Source organism: Manis pentadactyla, chromosome 3 (genome assembly GCF_030020395.1).
Source record: "Manis pentadactyla isolate mManPen7 chromosome 3, mManPen7.hap1, whole genome shotgun sequence".
Classification (NCBI taxonomy): domain Eukaryota; kingdom Metazoa; phylum Chordata; class Mammalia; order Pholidota; family Manidae; genus Manis; species Manis pentadactyla.
Genome location: NC_080021.1, coordinates 106242403 through 106261186, shown reverse-complemented (window position 1 = coordinate 106261186; position 18784 = coordinate 106242403). Strand labels below are relative to the sequence as shown.

The window sequence follows — 18784 nt, the reverse complement described above, 5'->3', positions numbered from 1 at the left end:
TTTCTGTCTGGTGGATCTGTCCTTTGGAGTGAGTGGTGTGTTAAAGTCTCCTAAAATGAATGCATTGCATTCTATTTCCTCCTTTAATTCTGTTAGTATCTGTTTCACATGTTGGTGCTCCTGTGTTGGATGCATAGATATTTATAATGGTTATATTCTCTTGTTGGACTGAGCCCTTTATCATTATATAATGTCCTTCTTTATCTCTTGTGACTTTCTTTGTTTTGAAGTCTATTTTGTCTGATACTAGTACTGCAACACCTGCTTTATTCTCCTTGTTTGCATGAAATATCTTTTTCCATCCCTTGACTTTAAGTCTGTGCATGTCTTTGGGTTTGAGGTGAGTCTCTTGTAAGCAGCATATGGATGGATGTTGCTTTTTTATCCATTCTATTACTCTGTGTCTTTTGATTGGTGCATTCAGTCCATTTACATTTAGGGTAATTATTGAAAGACATGTACTTATTGCCATTGCAGGCTTTAGGTTTTGGTTACCAAAGGTTCAAGGTTAGCTTCTTTACTATCTTACTGTCTAATTTCACTCACTTATTAAGCTATTATAAACATGGTCTGATGATTCTTTATTTCTCTCCCTTCTTATTCCTCCTTCTCCATTCTTTGTATGTTAGGTGCTTTGTGTGTGTGTGCTCTTTTGTGTTTCCTTTGACTGCTTTTGTGGGTAGTTGATTTTACTTTTTGCCTTTAGTTAGTATTTGATTGGTCCGCTTTCTTTGCTGTGATTTTATTTTCTCTGGTGACATCTGTTTAGCCTTAGGAGTGCTTCCACCTAGAGCAGTCCCTCTAAAATACCCTGGAGAGGTGGTTTTTGGGAGGCAAATTCCCTCAACTTTTGCTTATCTTGGAATTGTTTAATCCCTCCTTCATATTTAAATGATAATCGTGCTGGATAAAGTATCCTTCATTCAAGGCCCTTCTGTTTCATTGCATTCAATATATCATGCCATTCTCTTCTGGCCTGTAAGGTTTCTGTTGAGAAGTCAGATGATAACCTGATGGGTTTGCCTTTGTAGGTGACCTTTTTTCTCTGGCTGCCTTTAATACTCTATCCTTGTCTTTGATCTTTGCCATTTTAATTATTATGTGTCTTGGTGTTGTGTTCCTTGGGTCCCTTGTGTTGGGAGTTCTGTGTGCTTCCATGGTCTGAGAGGCTATTTCCTCTCCCAGTTTGGGGAAGTTTTCAGCAATTATTTCTTCAAAGACACTTTCTATCCCTTTTTCTCTCTCTTCTTCTGTTACCCCTATAATGTGGATATTGTTCCATTTTGATTGGTCACACAGTTCTCTCAATATTCTTTTATTCCTGGAGATCCTTTTATCTCTCTCTGCATCAGCTTCTCTGCGTTCCTGTTCACTGATTTCTATTCCATTAATGGCCTCTTGCATCTCATCCATTCTGCTTTTAAGTCCTTCCAGAGATTGTTTTATTTCTGTATTCTCCCTCCTTAGCTCTTGCATATTTCTCTGCAAGTCCATCAGCATGGTTATGACCTTTATTTTGAAATTATTTTTCAGGAAGATTGGTTAAATCTGTCTCCTCAGATTCCCTCTCAGGGGAGGATGTCTGGGTTAGTCTGGTGTGTAGCAAATTCTTCTGCCTTTTCATGGTGATAGAGGTAGTCATAGGCAGTTGGCATGTGTGTCAGCTGGGAGATTAAAGTCCCTTTCCACTTACTCCTGGCCTTCCTTTCCTGGGAGAACGGTGACCCCTAGCGACTTTTACTGGGCAGCTGCGTGCAGACGGGGTCTGATTCTTGCCCCGCTACTGTGGAGTAAACTCCATGTGGCTGCTATGGGTGTGGCCACTTTTAGGCTGCTGCTCTGCTCTGGCGGGGCCGCACCAGAGGGGGAACAGGCGGGAGGCTGTTTACCACTGTGAGGGGCCTCCAAGCTGCATTGTCGCCCAGGGGGCCGGGGTGCCTGGAGTTCCCTGGGATTCCCAGCTGCTGGGCTGAGTGTGCCAGGATGCCTCCATCCAACTGTGAGGCCCCTGTCCCTTTAAGACCTTCAAAAAGCATTCGCTTTCTTTTGTCCCAGGTGTGCCGGCTGCGGGGACCCGCTCGCAGGTTTTACTGTTCAGTTTCCCTAGTATGCAGCACACCACGCACTGTGTGTCCGTGCTCTGGTGTGGATGGCTAGGGCTGGGTATTTAGCAGTCCTGGGCTCCCTCTCCCTCCCTGCTCCGACTCCTCTCCTCCCGCCAGGAGCTGGGGTGGGGGGCGCTTGGGTCCTGCCGGGCCACGGCTTGTATCCTATCCCCTTCGTGAGGCGCTGGGTTCTCACAGATGTAGATGTAGCCTGGCTGTTGTACTGTATCTTCTGGTCTCTGTTTTAGGAATGGTTGTATTTGTTGTATTTTTGAAAATACATTTTTTGGGAGGAGATTTCCCCTGTCCAACTCATGCCACCATCTTGGCTCTTCCTCACCATTCTCAATTATTAAGTTACGTGTAAGACATGTGGCACCCATTGGATATTTGTCAAGTGACACTGGTGCTTCTGTTCATGCCCTGTTCCGTCCATCCTCCGGCAGCTGTCCGCCTCAGAACCCGAAGGCTATTGCAAACTCCCATACTGCTACCTCAGGGTACCCCATGCATTGGCTCAGAAGGGTGACCTGCATGGCTGGAGACCCACCTTGCATTTGATGGTCCCAGGCTTGTGGTAGGCCACCTATGGGATGCCCCCTCTGAGGAGCTCCGGGGGAGCTGTGGCTGAATGCCTCAGGGGCAAGGTTAGAAAGGATGTTTCTAAAACCTAGTCCCTCGCTTTCAGATTTGAAAGCTTTCATCTCTTTTGCTTGATGCTCCAGCAGGCTTCGTATTCTTTCAGTGCACTCATTCTGTAATGTCAATATCTCTTCTTCCATCTGTTGTGGGCTGGTGGGGGAAGCAAAAAGAAAGCTCATTTATTTTTAAAAGTCTATAAGCTACAGAAACAATAATTATTCTGGTTTAGCGTGAATCATAAAAATGTCCACTCTGGCTATTTTAAAGGATGTACATTTAAAAATCAAAGTGATGTACTGTAGGAATCATATATAACTTGTATTGCTAAAATGTGTAAAATCAAGTTCTTAAAAGCAAAGGTAATCATCTCTATTGAAATAATAAATCAAGGCAATTATCATCAATGGCTACCAAATCCATTAGGCAAAAAGACTGAAAAAGAAAATGTGTAAGGAGAATCTAGCCTTATTAGATACACCATAAGGTCACTCTAATATAATAAATATGGTATTGGTATAGGAACCAGTAATTAGTAAAATAGGAACAGAATGAAGTTTGTAAGTTTTTAATGCAGGACAAAAGCACTAATTAATTTAATGGGAAAAACAACATAGGCACAAGTGGCTAACCATCTGGAAGAAAATAAAAATGGAACCTCATCTGATACCATATTCCAGAAAGATCAGAGCATTAAGTGAAAAACAAACAAAGACTATATAGTTTCCATTAGAAAGTTAGGAGACTCTATGTACTTAGAAATCAGTGGTTGGGTAGCCATCATAATCGGTTTTGCTCAACTCAAAGGTTTACAAATATATATAGCTGACTATAAATAGTTTTTAGTGTGAAAAAATACACAATTAAAGTCAATGACAATGGGAAGAAGTTGATGGAGAAATTGCTATTGAAAGAGAATATCTGAGCCCACTCATCACATATGACTTCAAGGTGGGACTAGACATTATACATCTTTTGATGTGATGCAAAACGAAGTGTAACACAGTAACCCTTATGAAAATTCCTCGCAAAAATTTTTAAAAGGAAAAAAATTTAAAGTAAATATAATCATGCCCCTAGATCTAATTACCAGTTTACAGGAAATCTAAAGTAAAGAGGAATGCATTAAATAACACCATGAGGATGCAATCAGCCAAATTCAAATGCGAGAATTCCTACAAAGTAAATGACCCAGTCCACAATAATAAAAAAAAAGGGCACGGGAGACTAAAAGGCTTAAAAGACAATCAAATGCAATGTCTACACCATGTCTACCCAATCTAAATAAACCAAGAAGACCTTTTTTTAGATACAAAGGGAAATCTAAGTATGGACTGAGTATTAGGTAATCTTAAACATTTATAATTTTGTTAATTAACACAATGGAATTATGACTATGTTGAAGTAAAAGAGTCCTTATTTCCTTATCTGTGTTTGGAGTGAAATGATTCTCTGCTGGGATTTGCTTTAAAATATTTCAGATACTCTGCCCCCTATTTTGCTCCCCTAAAAAGCTGCATGTGGAGTCGGGAAACAGATGAAATATAAGCAAGATACTGATAACTGTTGAAATTGAGTAATGAGTATTTGGGGACTTCATTGTACTAGTTCTTAATAATTTCACTAATACTTTTTGTGTATGTTTGAAAATTTCCATGATACAAAGTTTTTAAAAAATAGGAAATAAAGAGTATTTGTAAAGAAGTATTAAATTAGGTTTCAAGATACTTGAGGACTTAAGCCAATAGTCATTGTTCTCTATACAGAAATCTAGCTCAACAAATGTGCTTAACTTTTATGTATCTTTTTTTTTTAAACTAAGTTATCATTGATATACAATCTTATGAAGGTTTCACATGAGCAACATTGTGGTTACAACATTCACCCATATTATCAAGTCCCCTCTTATGTATCATTTTTGTAAGTGCCCTTTTAAAAACACACAATTTAGCATGGAAACACATGCAAATAAAAAACTGCTACATAATATGATAAGATGTAATAACAGATTAATAAGGTAAAGCAGAAATACAAAGGGATGGAGTACTTCACTCTATAGGGGGAGAGGAGTAGGGTAAAGAAGTCTTCTCAGAGAAGGTGACAGAAACTGGATTCGGAAGGAAAAGCACAAGTTTACCAGAAGACAAGGGAAGGGGAAGATATTTTCAGCAGAGGGAACATGGGCAAAGGCATGCAAAATGATAAAATGTGTGTGGGGAATTACAAATAGGCCAGAATGTACTTTGATAGGGTGAATTTGAAAATTATTAAACTCTAAGTACTAAAGAGTTACAAAGGTTTAGGGAGGACACTTCCTAATGAAGGTTGAAAGAGAACCTAGATTAGACACAGTGCTTCTTCTAAGGGAAAGATATCAAATTGTTAACTGGTGATTTCTGAGTGGTGAGATTAAAGACATTTTAATTTCTATCTGTTTCTCTATAATTGCCAAGTTAAAAAAAATATGTATTTGTAAAATAACTTTTCCACTCTTTTAATATCTACATATAAAATACCCAATTCATATAGAATTAAATTTATATATCTGTAAGGATTCAAATAACTTCAAATTTTCCTTTTAAATCTTTCCTATTTTAAAATTTCAAAAATCCATTTATTAAGAACATTTAATTCAAAGGACCTAATAAAGGATAGGCTTGTACTGAGTATTTAACTAATTTGAATGCCCTGTATATTATTTGAAGGAAACTCATGATAAAAATATTAAACACATTAATTAACTTTTATCCAGTAAGCACAGCTTCAATTTTGTGTGCTGAATTAGTTTTGTCATTTAAGAAACTGTAAATATTTTTCAATAAAAATTAAAACTAAGATTTGTGATAGGTTATATTAACCCCCATTTCTTTGAAAATGTCTTATTTATTACTGTAAATAAGAAAGGTGGTTTCACTGGATATAAGACTTCTGAGACTTCTCTCCTAACCTATCTTCTCTGAAATCAAATGTGTAAATATTTTCAGTTCAGAAGGTCCTGTAAGATATTCCAATTGTCAATTCTTATTTAAAAACTACCAACCATCTTGTTGATATTAAGTGAAATATTCAGGGAAAATTAAAGGAAATGTTAAGACAAAGAAAAGCCCATTTATACTTTGCAAATACTGCCACTTTTTATGCATGTATGAAATGCACATAGAATTTAACATTTATAGTTATGTTGTCATTTTGCTGAAACTTTAATGTAAATGAAGCACAAGGAAAGCTGCAGTAAGACCTCATGTGAGCCTCAACGGAGGCGTCCTCTGTTGGTGTCTTGACCTGGAGGACAATTTTTGGTTCATTTGGAGGCTGAAAGCAATCTTCAAACAGAATTATTATACATCTAGAAACAACTAACATTCTCTCTGGTTCCACCTCTATTTTCAGATGACTGTTTCTTATCTGTACAACTGGTAAGCACAAAGTACAGAAAACACGGATGCTACAATGTTGTCAAATCATACCATGGGTATATCACTGCCTTGGTAGTTGCCAACTGACTGACCCCAAACTGCTTTATAGTCATGCACTTCACTTGAAATATAAACATGAGCCCTAAAAATCAAGCAGCAACTCAAAGCACTGTAGATTTATTCCACTGTTTCTTTTATTATTTTTAATACTAAATAATCTTATGCATGTCTATTATCAAATACAAACCACCACAACCAATCTACCATATTAATATAGCCATTATAAGTATTAGTTCAACTCACTTTAAGTGTGATTTGTCTTTATTTTATTCAACACCTCATAAGCATTTTTCCACATTAATACTATCTTTATAGCCATTATTTAAATGGTTGAGTAAGATTTAATTAAGTGGCTTGGTCATAAGCACTTAATTATTTTAAACCATTATAAACTAAGCCATAATTAACATATTTATGCATATTGCTTTTCCTGTATTCAGGATTTCTTTTCTCTAAATTCTCTAAATTCTTTGCTTAACATTTTCAGAGATCAATATATACTTCCAAATTGCTTTCCAGAAGGCATTAACAATGGATGAGAGTGCCACTGCACTTCTGGCAATGCTATCAGCCCTATGCTAACATTTTACCTGGTTTTGTAGAACATAAAGGCCTTAGTTCATATATTGAAATAAGACTACACCTAAGATACTAATTAGCACTCTTTAACTCGGAGCCACTAGGTGGAGCTAAAAATACAAATAAAACAGTACCAATATTTCTCTCATAACACTGTTACTGAAATACTATAGGTTCTCTTTTAGTGATGATTTTGAAGCGTAAGAGATGGAACTTCAGATTAAATTTTAAATATGCAAGTTGAAATCAGGCAGACTTATGAATTCTGTACATGGGACAACTACATTTTTCTAAAAATTTATATGTGTTTCTGTCTTCCCATCTTGAATGAGAAACACAATTGAGATAATTTTTAGAGGCAAGTAACTCTTAAAGGAGCCAGTAATAAAGACAGCTGTGCCAGAGAAATAGCAACACCTTATTTAGGTGGAGTTTTTAAGAACATATTTTTTTAATAGAAATGAGGTATTCTATTTTTATCACAAAAAGTATAGAAAGTGGAGGAAAATCGATGGGCCAACTAATGGTCCAGAAGCAATGACAATTTTTAATAGACAAAACCATTAGGCACATGTTAACTTACAATGGACCTAAGACCATGCCAGCTGCTGGGAACTTATGGCTCAGGAATTCTGGAACACAGCATTCAATCCTGGATACAAGTGATACTCTACTACTACTCAGAACAAATGCCTTTCCTCTCTTTCTTTCTCAAAAGCTTCTACCCTTTGTTCGTTCTCCAACACACACACACACACACACATACAGCCTCAGTACCTTAAAGGACACAAGTGAATTTAGGGATTCTAGTTCTAATATATATGACAAAGAATAAGTAAAACAAATAAAGCTACATCTAGAAATAATATTTTCAGCCTGACTCTTCATCTGTGTAAAACTGGTTTTACCTTCTCTTTTCTAGTAATGCATCAATCTGTACAGTTTCAGACCAGGGATGAATGAATAAAGTATATTCCTGATCCCTTTTCCTTGTCTCTCTCAAGCAATTACTAAAGTTTTTTCCTTCACTATCCAAGTTTCTCTCCAATTTCTTTAGGTACAAGTAGGTACACAAAAGAAGGGAGGAAGACGGAGCCAGAGCTATCCTTTTACAATTCAACTGTCTTCACATAACTCCACATCATTCCTCTAGCAATTACTACTTAAGTATATTCCTTTAATATAGCACATTCATTAATTTTAAGGTTCATTACTGAATCAGTAATTTTAAAGAAAAAGAAAACACTACCAAAACTAGAATTAAGGAAATATGGTATTGTGAAAACAATCTAATGCCATCTCTGTCATCACGAAAATATATTTATGAAATGATTTTCATGAAAGCAAATACTGGCACAATTACTTTTTTCTATTATGTATACCTGTTGTTTTAAGAGTTCCTTGTGGAGGGAGACCCTCTGTTCAAGCTCCCAAAGCTCTTGAGCATGTTGTGCCTCAGCCTGCATTTTGATCTTGCTCTGAAGTTCAGTCAACAGCTCCAGTTCCTGCTGCAGCTGCATTTTCAAAGCCTGGCACTCTGCCTCCTGTGCTTCATCCCAATGCGGCTGAAAGAGAGAAAAGAAACAGATATATCCTCCGGTGAGCTATCTTTTCATGACCTATGGAAAGGAGGAGGTGTAAGTTAAGGCAGACTACTCTTCTATAGGGCACAACTGTTCACTTTTACATCTTGGAGTAAACATCTCTGGAAAAGGAAAATACAGCAACCAATGACGGCATTATAAGAATAAAGCTATCATAAGCTATTTGGATGATGCCTAAATAATCATTATTTTTTAAAGGAAAACATAGAATCTGATTGATATAAGACTGTGAATCTCTTCTCCCCAATGGAAATAACTACAGAACAGGGACAAGCATGCCACAGCTTATGGGTCAAATCTGAACAGCTACCTGATTTTCTGTTTTTGTTTTTCAATAGTCCACTAATTAGGAATGGTTTTTTACATTCTGAAATGGTCACATTTTAAATGGCTACGTAAATACCCACATAATATCCTCGATTTTTCCTCCTAAAATATTTACAATCTGGCCCATTAAGAAAAAGTCTGTAAACTTACATAGCAAATATTTTGTACCTGCACTCAAATGTGACCATCTGGATTCCCGATAAAGTACTACTTTTTGAACACTGCTTAACAAAGTTGCTTCTCCAATCTTGATACACTGTAGGTATATGTACTAAACCTCTGCAAGGCACCAGCAGAGAGCCTATGTGGAACCTCATGTCCAAATGTATCAAAGAGAATTACATATGCATCGTGCATATTTCCAAGCAATGCTGAGAACAAGAAGAATATGGACCACCATGACTATTTTCCAAGGTGCAGCAGAGTTTTCATTTCCAACTTAATATTTCAATTGTTGGGATTTTATTCAGGTGGTGGAAGGAAAGGGGCACTAAATTGTTTTGCCTAAGTAAAATAAACTAACAGCTTGAGTGGAGAGCATTTCATTAATGTTGTGGTCATTCTGCTCAGTTAAGATGGCTAAGTTTTGGGTCTGCTTCTCCTTAGGGTTTACTCTTTAGCACCATGAGCAAAAACCTGAAAGTCAGCTAACTAATCTTTCAAAGGTCAAAGAAAAGTTATGAGGCAAGAGAAGGGACAACCCTTCTTGTGGTAATGATAACAGACATGAACTACATAAACATTTTTGAGATAAAATAATTTGAGTTCAGAAACAGAATAACTCTGGCTTTAAATTACAGGTTAATTATTCTCTGAACTCAAGTTTCAACAAAACTTAGTAAGATGAGATATATTTTATAAGGTATACCCATCAAGCCTACAAGTAACAACACTCATTTGCTACACAAAGGCAGAACCTATAGTTGAAATTATTTACCTCAATATATATACTGCCAGATATTGAATGGTTGAGTCAGTGTGCTAATGCATGTATGACCAAACACTCTTGTCAAGGAACTAGTTCACTCTTTGCTCCCATACTACAAAATCAAATATATATCCTTTTCTGCATTTTACACCAATTGAAGTACTAAGTCATAGTCATGTACCTTTATTCTGTGAAGGGTCAAGAAATGTCTAGCTAGAAAGACAAACTCTTGGTTTAGTGATGCTTAGCACTGCTCTTAAATACTGCCCTTGGTTAATAAAATTCCTCCCAGTTAGCCAGAAATGGAACAATGAAATTTAGAATTCTCTTCTGACTTTGTGTAACAGCCTCCATTCTTTAAAAAACTTTTAAATATTCAAATATATTGCCAAGAAAACTATAGTCCCTCCATATCACTAGCTAATGACAAAAAGGAATGCCCTGAAAAATTTTTACAAGATTAATACTTATACCAAGAATAAACTATATTCCTCAATGTTTCACTCAAGTGAAAGCAGGATAAACATGTTCCAGTTGTTTCTTAATCACTTAATACTGACAAAATGTCACCTAATGGCAGATGAAGAAATGGCAGATAAACAATAGGTGTTTACCCAAGTCATTCCTCAGAAATGGTGCCCCAATGTCTACAAATACTGTCAGCTTACCTAAGTGTGCAAATTGAAGTCCTCCTACCCCTCTTAAAGTCTTGGAGAAAGTTGGAATAGTTGCAACTATTGAAGTTGAACTACTACTTAGTAAATAAAAATTTACCTTAAAAAGTTACAACTATTACTTACGTAAATGAAATGACCTGATGTTAAAACAGAGTCTGTTTTCTCCCAGAAGGGACTAGGGTTACCAAAGGGAAGGGGTTGGGAAGCATGGGTGGGGAGGTACGGAGAAGGGGACTAAGAGGCACTATTATTAGCACTCACAATATAGTGGGGTCACGGGGAACACAGCACAGCACGGAGAAGACAGTAATGACTCTATAGTGTCTTACTACGCTGATGGACAGTGACTGCAGTGGGTTTGGGGGGACTTGATAGTATGAATGAATGTTGAAACCACAATGTTGCTCATGTGAAACCTTCTTACGATTGTTTATCAATGATACCTTAATTTTTAAAAAAGAGTCTGTTTTGTTCAAATTGTGCAGGTAGATAGATATATACAACTAAGAGGAACATGGTGATTTTCTTTCCCACTAAAGTAACAGAACAATTTCTTTATGGAAAATCTTGAGCTTATGTATCATGAGAAGGACGCTTTCTATCTGAAGTCTGACTACAACTGTGAGACATTATTTTTCCCCTTGATTTTTTAATAGTATCTGTGAAAATCAGACTAGTGTCTACAAGCTTTCAAACTGAGAAGGCTGCCACAACAGGGAACAAAAAGGAAGGGTTAAACAGCAAACAACTAACCTATTCCAAGCCCCAGAGAAATGAAGTCATATCAGATTTATGGTCTGACCAAAGACACTAAACAAGCTTTCAGTTTGGTTTACTTCTGGGTGCTGCTCACTTTAAAATTTTAATTCATTTTATAGACATGCTTTAAATATCTCTTGGTGGGAAACCCTACTATGTAACCACTACAAAGACAAAATAAATCTGGAAAATCATTATGAATTCTGATTGTGATAAGCATTAACTAATGACGGTTATGAGGGTAGTCAACGTACGAGCCACTCTGTAAATGATGTTCATTAGCTGTTTTGAAGGTACAGCAAAGTATAAAATTTTACTTAGATTCACAAGGAAAGGGTAAATTTTAGCTTTGCTTCTGTGTTTTGTTCAGGAGAACTTGTATGAATGGAGTTGAATAGGAATCAGAGATACCACTAGGTGTGGTTTAGCTTCTGGTTTGGAGACAGATTACTTCTGTAAGTGAATTTCACTTCACTTCAGGAGTTATTCAGGTAAGTGTTGTTACCTGATAGTTTTATAGTTAAATTGTCAAAGAGTTTGAAAAAGGGGATAAAGAAGATAGTGTGGAACCGGGGCCTTATTGGATGTAAATACATGTTTACAATGTGCAGACATGTACAGATTAACTGAGGTACTACTGTGGGTGACAACATATATAGTGCATCGTTTTGGTTTTTTGTTTATTAAGATTCATATGATTATACTTCACATATTCATTACAAGTTATAAAATTTGAAAATTCCTTGGAATTGTTAACTCTGGCTGTTTTTGGTAGAGGGGTCTGGACCAGGTGGCCTAAAGAACAAGGAGAGGGAAACCTTTAACTTTATAATAAATACACTTTGGCATCTTTTGAATTTTGTATCATATAAATAATTTTCTCCATCAAAGCAAATACAAAATTTAAAGTCCTTTGATATTATATATCACCAACACTTGTCTTTCCTTATTTGTCTACAAGAGAGCATATATACCTTGCTTCACTCTGATGTACTAATTAAAAAAATACACTCCAACTACACATGCCCTGGTCTTACCTATGTTACCAAACACAGAAAGAATGGGAGTAACAGTGTGATAATTCCACTATTCCTCTAAAGATGAGTATTGACAATGAAGGGAGAGGGGGTAAAAAGGCATTTTTCATTCACTGGTTTCTGTACTAATTAAGAACTTACTGCCTCTTTTGGATACAAATCACATTCAGAGGAAATAAGATTCCAAAACTATAAAACTTGGAACAACAGAGAGAAGCTAGCAGGTTAGTATGTTGATATGTAGATTGTAGTATCAACACTGGACATTTGGGTACACTTAAAATGAGAATTTTGAATCTTATTTATGACATTTTCCACAGTTAAAAAGTTCTGGCCATTTTTTGGTACTCCGCTGAGAAATACACAAGCAGAAGTCTGTAGCTACAGACCCTCTACATCAACACTAACCAAACATGCTTAAAATGAAATGAAAAAAAGCTTATTCAATTTCTTTATGACAGACATCTGGCTTAGACTTTTACTGTTTACATGATGCCTTTTATCTGTTCTCCTTTGTCAAGAAGCTTAGGCTAAAGGTACCTTCAGACTCTTAGGCTGCTGTCGAACCTGCATGACATGCTTCTGCCTTAGTTCTCGCTCTCTCCGTTTATTATGCTCCAGCTGGTCAGTGAACTCGGCTTGATGCTGCAGTCTCATCAACTCACAGCGCATCTTCTGCACTGTGATGAGGTGGTGGAACTCCAGTTCTTGCGTGGATTCATGCTGTCGCAGTAGCACTGCATGCTCTAAGTCCTTTTGAGCCTTCATTTTATTTAATTCCTAATCCATAAAAAAAGACAAAGGCGTAATTTGCTGATGTACAATGCCAGGAGAAAAAAAATCCTAAGAAACAGAATAACCAGGATATAGATGTAATCCTCTGATTTAATAATGGCTGCACGGTGAATATTAGACTTTTATTACTGGAACTGTAGTAAATGGGCAATTAGTAGCACAGTTGCCTTATCTGTTCATTTACTATTTATACTACTTTTAGCAATAAGCTTAAGACATATCAAATCTGTCCCAAGAGACTTAATGTCCTTTCTACTCTCTTTCTGTCATTTATGTTTCCTAATTTTGTATTTGAACAGGACTTCTAAGTCATCCTTTGAATTTCTTCACAGTATACATTCAATTCTACTACATGCAGTATACCCAGTATAGTGCAGTGGTTAAGAACACAAGACTCTAAGGCTAGGCTGCCTGCCTTCTAAATCCTGGCTCTGCTACTGACAAGCAGTGAGTCCTTGGGTTAATTACTTAAACTCTCTGTGCTTCCATTTCATTACTTCTCAAATGGAGACCATGACATAGCCGTTTCATAAAATTAACGTGAGGGTGAAATGAGTTCATAAGTGGAAAGCTGTCAGAATACCTACCTCATGATCAATAAATGTTACTACAATTTTTTTCAGTTTAAAAGATCAAAGTACAACACACACACACACACATACACTCACACATACTCTCTCTCTTTTTCTATGTAGAAGGAAGTCAGACGTGCCCCCTTTGCCTCTGCTGCCCCTTCTCCAGGGGCCAACATTTGGTGCATATGTTTCCCAACCTTCCCCACACTTATCGTGACACAACTATTACACAAAAACATACAGTTTTAAAATTGAATAACAATATATATTATAGGCATATAATAAGCTTTCTTTACCTAAAAATATAAAGGACAAATACAGATTTAAAAAAAAATTTTTATAGGAAGCTTGTGCTTTCTGATGCCATAGTTTTTCTATTTTTTGTTTTATGAAAAATTTTCAGTAAACATCTACACATGATACACCATATAATTATGTTACTATTTCTTTAGGAAAGAATTCTAGAAGCGGATTTGATGGGTAGAAGATACATGCAAATTAAATTGTTAAAGCTGATGAATTATGCTCCAAAATGGCAGTATCAATTTATATTCTTACCAACACTGACCACTTTCCCATGCCACTACTAGGACTTACCAATTTTTTAGACGGATCTTATCTAATTGATGCAATTGTTTTAATTTGAATTTCTGTAATTATTAGTAAATTTGAATAATTATGTTATACTTGAAGTTTATTTTAAGCCACTCTTGGAAATAAATTGATCTATGCTCATAGGTATACCTGATAATGAGAACCGTTGTTTTCATTGGCATAAGTTTCTACATATTCCCAATGAATAATTTTATGATTATAAATTATGTTAAATGGTAGTATATACCTTCATGGCACCCATTTCGGATGAAAAGGCATCAGTTATCCAATTAATTTTCTCATATTTAAAAATTAACAGTTCTTTCATTCATGGATTTAATATTTATTAAATATTTACTTAATACATATTTATTGAATACCTATTATGGGCCAGCCACTAGCTACAAGGCCTGGATATATCTAGCCACTGGATATAAAAGCCATGAACAGAACCTGGGACTTCATCTAATTTCCATTCTACTTGGGCAGAGAGAGATCCCCATAAAAAGTGTGTGCACATACGTGTGTGTGTGTGTGTGTGGTGTGTGTGTGTGTGTGTGTGTGAGAGAGAGAGAGAGAGAGAGAGAGAGGAGTGCAAGAATATTTAAAGAAGGGAGGAGGATTTGGAGATCAGAACTGAGGAGATATGAAGTGAGGGAGAAGGTGAACCGTGTGGGTTGGGTTTCCAGGGAAGAAGGACTTAGGCAAAGGCAAGCAGAGGCACTCTAAGGCCCTGGGGGTGGGATGTGACTGACATATTTTCAGGAAGATTCTGATTTCACACCATTTACACATACCTCCCTGACAACGTCCTGCTCCAAGTTATGGCACCCAAGTAACGACTTTCTTTTGAAGCGACGGCATTGCAGCTCTAGGTACCGTCTCTGACGTTGAAGAAGATTGGTCTTTTCCTCTTCTTAGAAATGCTGTATGTTCTCTTTCTGCTTTGAAAGCCATTCCTGTTTTTCTTTTCTTGGGGTGCTCTTGTTTTCATTCAGCTCCTGGCAAGATAAAAAACAACTGAGTTCAAAACACATAAAAATTAACTACATGAATATACTATTTGGTAGCTGGTAATCTTCAGTAAAAGTACTTAATTTGTGCCCTCTCTCATGGGCAGGCAGGGCAATGACCTTAAAGGAGGTAGGTAGTATTTTCCTGTTTCTGGAGTTATCCATGAAGTAGGACAAGAAAAGAGAAAACATACACTAGAAAACATGCATACTCTTTAGCTTTGCACAGCTATATTTAGGATGGCCCATAGCTTTGAAAGCACGCAATGATTGGTGAATGAAGTAAAACATCTTTCTTTAAAGTTCTCCCAAAAAGGGGAAGAAGACAGTGCTTTCAAGTAAAAATCACACATGAATTAAAATTAAGGTTAAAATATAGTTATGTCTCACTTCTTGGTTTTCAACAATAGAAATACTAAGTTTTTGGCAAAGTTAAGGATGGGTTCAGTATAAAAGACTGGAAATTAAATGGAAAATCAACAAAACCACAGGAAAATAGAGACCTTTTAGAATAGATTTAATATTCAGCACTATAACCACTGAACAAGGCAAGACCAATGTTTTTCTACAGCATTTTAAATATCATCTCACAAACTACCTAAAAAAAGTTTATTTATACTGGACAAGATGAGAATATTGACAATACATTCAATGATGCAAACCCAAGGATGCTAATTAATACTAGTATATTTCAACCTAAAATGCATCAACCTTGCAGAGAATATAAATCAGCCATCTTTCCTAGGTCTAAGATGATTTTTTAGAGACTGTTAACCTATGGTTCTTCATCTGTTGTTCAAGAATGAAACCAATTATTCATTACTTTCATTGATAAGATATTCAAACACATAAAAATAAAAAGCACATAAGCTTGTAGTTCTCAACTTAAGGATGTCAATGAGAAGACAGGGCTAATACAGGAATATACAAAAAGAATCACTTGGCTATGTTTTTCAAAATCTTTGGCCAAGGAAATTTCCCACCCGCTAAGACTATAGTATGTCCCTTCCTCTATACTAATAATAATCATTCTAAATGAACACACACACACACAGACATACGCAGACACAAAACTACCTTCTAAAAGAAAACGAATTTATTAGTTAGACTATGAATTATATGCTTAAAGGATTATCTAAAACAACATATTCATTTATAAAACTAAAACCTGATTTCACTAGGAAACAACTATAGAACCGCATTTTGTTGGATATTTATTTACAGTTGGGAATCCTATTTACCATCTTTTCAAATCCCATGTTCTAGTATTGAGTTTAGCTTTTAGATTACAGTAATGGGAATACATAGCAGGTTATTATACTCTTTAAAGTTGGAAAAATTTTATCAATGAACCTCACTCGGCAGGGTATATATAGCAAGGCTTTGTGACACCAATGTCCTTAATAAGACTTATATCTCTAATTATAGGTCAAATTCCTACACATAAAAAAGCACTATACCAAAGGGATTATGGTTATTTTATCAAGATTAATTTATCTGTGTGCTAATAATTAATTAATTACATTGACTAAAAATTTCAGTCCATCAGTCTGTAAAAGAGGGTGCAAACTGGGGAAGTCTTGGTGGGTGGGGAATTTCCTTGGCAAAAGATTTTGAAAAACATAGCCAAATGATTTTTTGTGTATACACCTGTATTATCTCTGTCTTCTCATTGACATCCTTCAGTTGAGAACTACAAGTTTATGTGCTTTTTATATTTATGTGTTTGAGTATCTTATCCACAAAAGAAATAAGGAATTGGTTTCTTTCTTGAATAACAGGTGAAGAACTATAAGGTCAATAGTCTCTGAAAAATCATCTTATACCTATAAAAGATGGCTGATTTATATTCTCTGAAATATAATAAATATGCCATAGTTGACACATATCATTTTCCTGTCCTGACCACTATCCTGAATAATAATCCCCTTTCAGATATTGCCTTAGGACAACATGGCTTTCCTCACAGTTAGACTAGATATGCGATAAAAATAAGTTCAAGAAAGCAGCACATAAAGGGCAAACACACATGAAATCCTGTAGCCATAAAGACATAATTAGCATGCTTTCCTATTAAAGAAAATGGGATGAGAAGAAATGCCTCTTATCCTTCTTCTGTGTTAAAATCAGAATAAGAACAAATTATTGTAATCTGAGCCCAAAGTAAGAAGATATGATTTACTTTTTTTTTCTTAATTGAAGGGTAGTTGACACACAGTATTACATTAGTTTCAGGTGTACAACACAGTGATTCAACATTTATATACATGATAATTCTAGGTACCACCTATCACCATACCAAGTTGTTACAATATTTTGACTATATTCCTTATGCTATAAATTACATCCCGGTAACTTATATATATATATATATATATATATATATATATATATATATATATATATGTATATATTTTTTTTTTGTGAGGGCATCTCTCATATTTATTGATCAAATGGTTGTTGACAACAATAAAATTCTCTATAGGGGGGTCAATGCTCAATGCACAATCATTAATCCACCCCAAGCCTAATTTTAGTCAGTCTCCAATCTTTTGAAGCTTAACGAACAAGTTCTTACATTGAGAACAAATTCTTACATAGTGAATAAGTTACATGGTGAATATAACAGGGGCAGTCATCACAGAAGCTTTCGGTTTTGCTCATGCATTATGAACTATAAACAGTCAGTTCAAATATGAATATTAATTTGATTTGTATACTTGATTTATATGTGGATACCACATTTCTCTCTTTATTATTATTGTTTTTAATAAAATGCTGAAGTGGTAGGTAGATACAAGATAAAGGTAGAAAACATAGTTTAGTGTTGTAAGAGAGCAAATGTAGATGATCAGGTGTGTGCCTGTAGACTATGTGTTAATCCAAGCTAGACATGGGCAATAAAACATCCACGTATGCAGAAGATTTCTCTCAGAACGGGGGGGGAGGTTCTAAGCATCACCTCTGTTGATCCCCATTTTCCCACCTGATGGCCCCCCTGCGACTGTGCCTGTCTTAGGTTGTTCCTCCCTTGAGGAATCTTACCCGTCTCTGGCTAACCAGTCATCTTCTGGGGCCATACAGGGAAATGTAAAGTTGATCAGTGAGAGAGAAGCCTTATTGTTTGAAAAGGTTAGCTTTTTACTTCTTTGCATATTTATGCCCTGTGGCTTCTATGCCCAGTATTTGTCTTGAGGTGTCTTTACCCCTTGGAAGAATTATGATACTCGGTAAATTCGATATATGGCACGAATTCTATTTAAGGGTTGTAATTAGGAAAGAAGAAGAAAAGCTATAGAAGTAGCAGGCGGAAGAAAACCTGGGGAGATTGATTATTTCTTTGACATATCTTCTTGTAGAGTAACTTCAGCATGTATAGTTTTTAAACTACTAATTAAATTGCTCACACACATTAACATAATAGGAGTACAGTTACGTAACCAAAGCATACCTGTAATTACCAGCCATCTCCAGTGAAACCAAGAAAAACAGTTAGGCACCTTAGGCATTTGTGAAAACTTATCTATGATATGGTGGATAATATCCAACTGAACTTGAACAGTCTGAGAGAATTCAGATAAATTAAAACAACCCATTCCTGGGAACTGTTCACACCCCATATGTTCTTTTAACAGTAAATAGTCTATAGTTGTAAGATTTTGGAGTGCTACAATTT

The 18784-nt window shown here is 36.0% G+C and overlaps 1 pseudogene; it reads right to left on the bottom strand.

Annotated features, from left to right (window-relative positions):
- Positions 1-635: 635 nt before the first annotated feature.
- On the bottom strand, positions 636-15612 carry LOC130682920 (serine/threonine-protein kinase TAO1-A-like; annotated as a pseudogene).
- Between the last annotated feature and the right edge of the window lie 3172 nt (positions 15613-18784).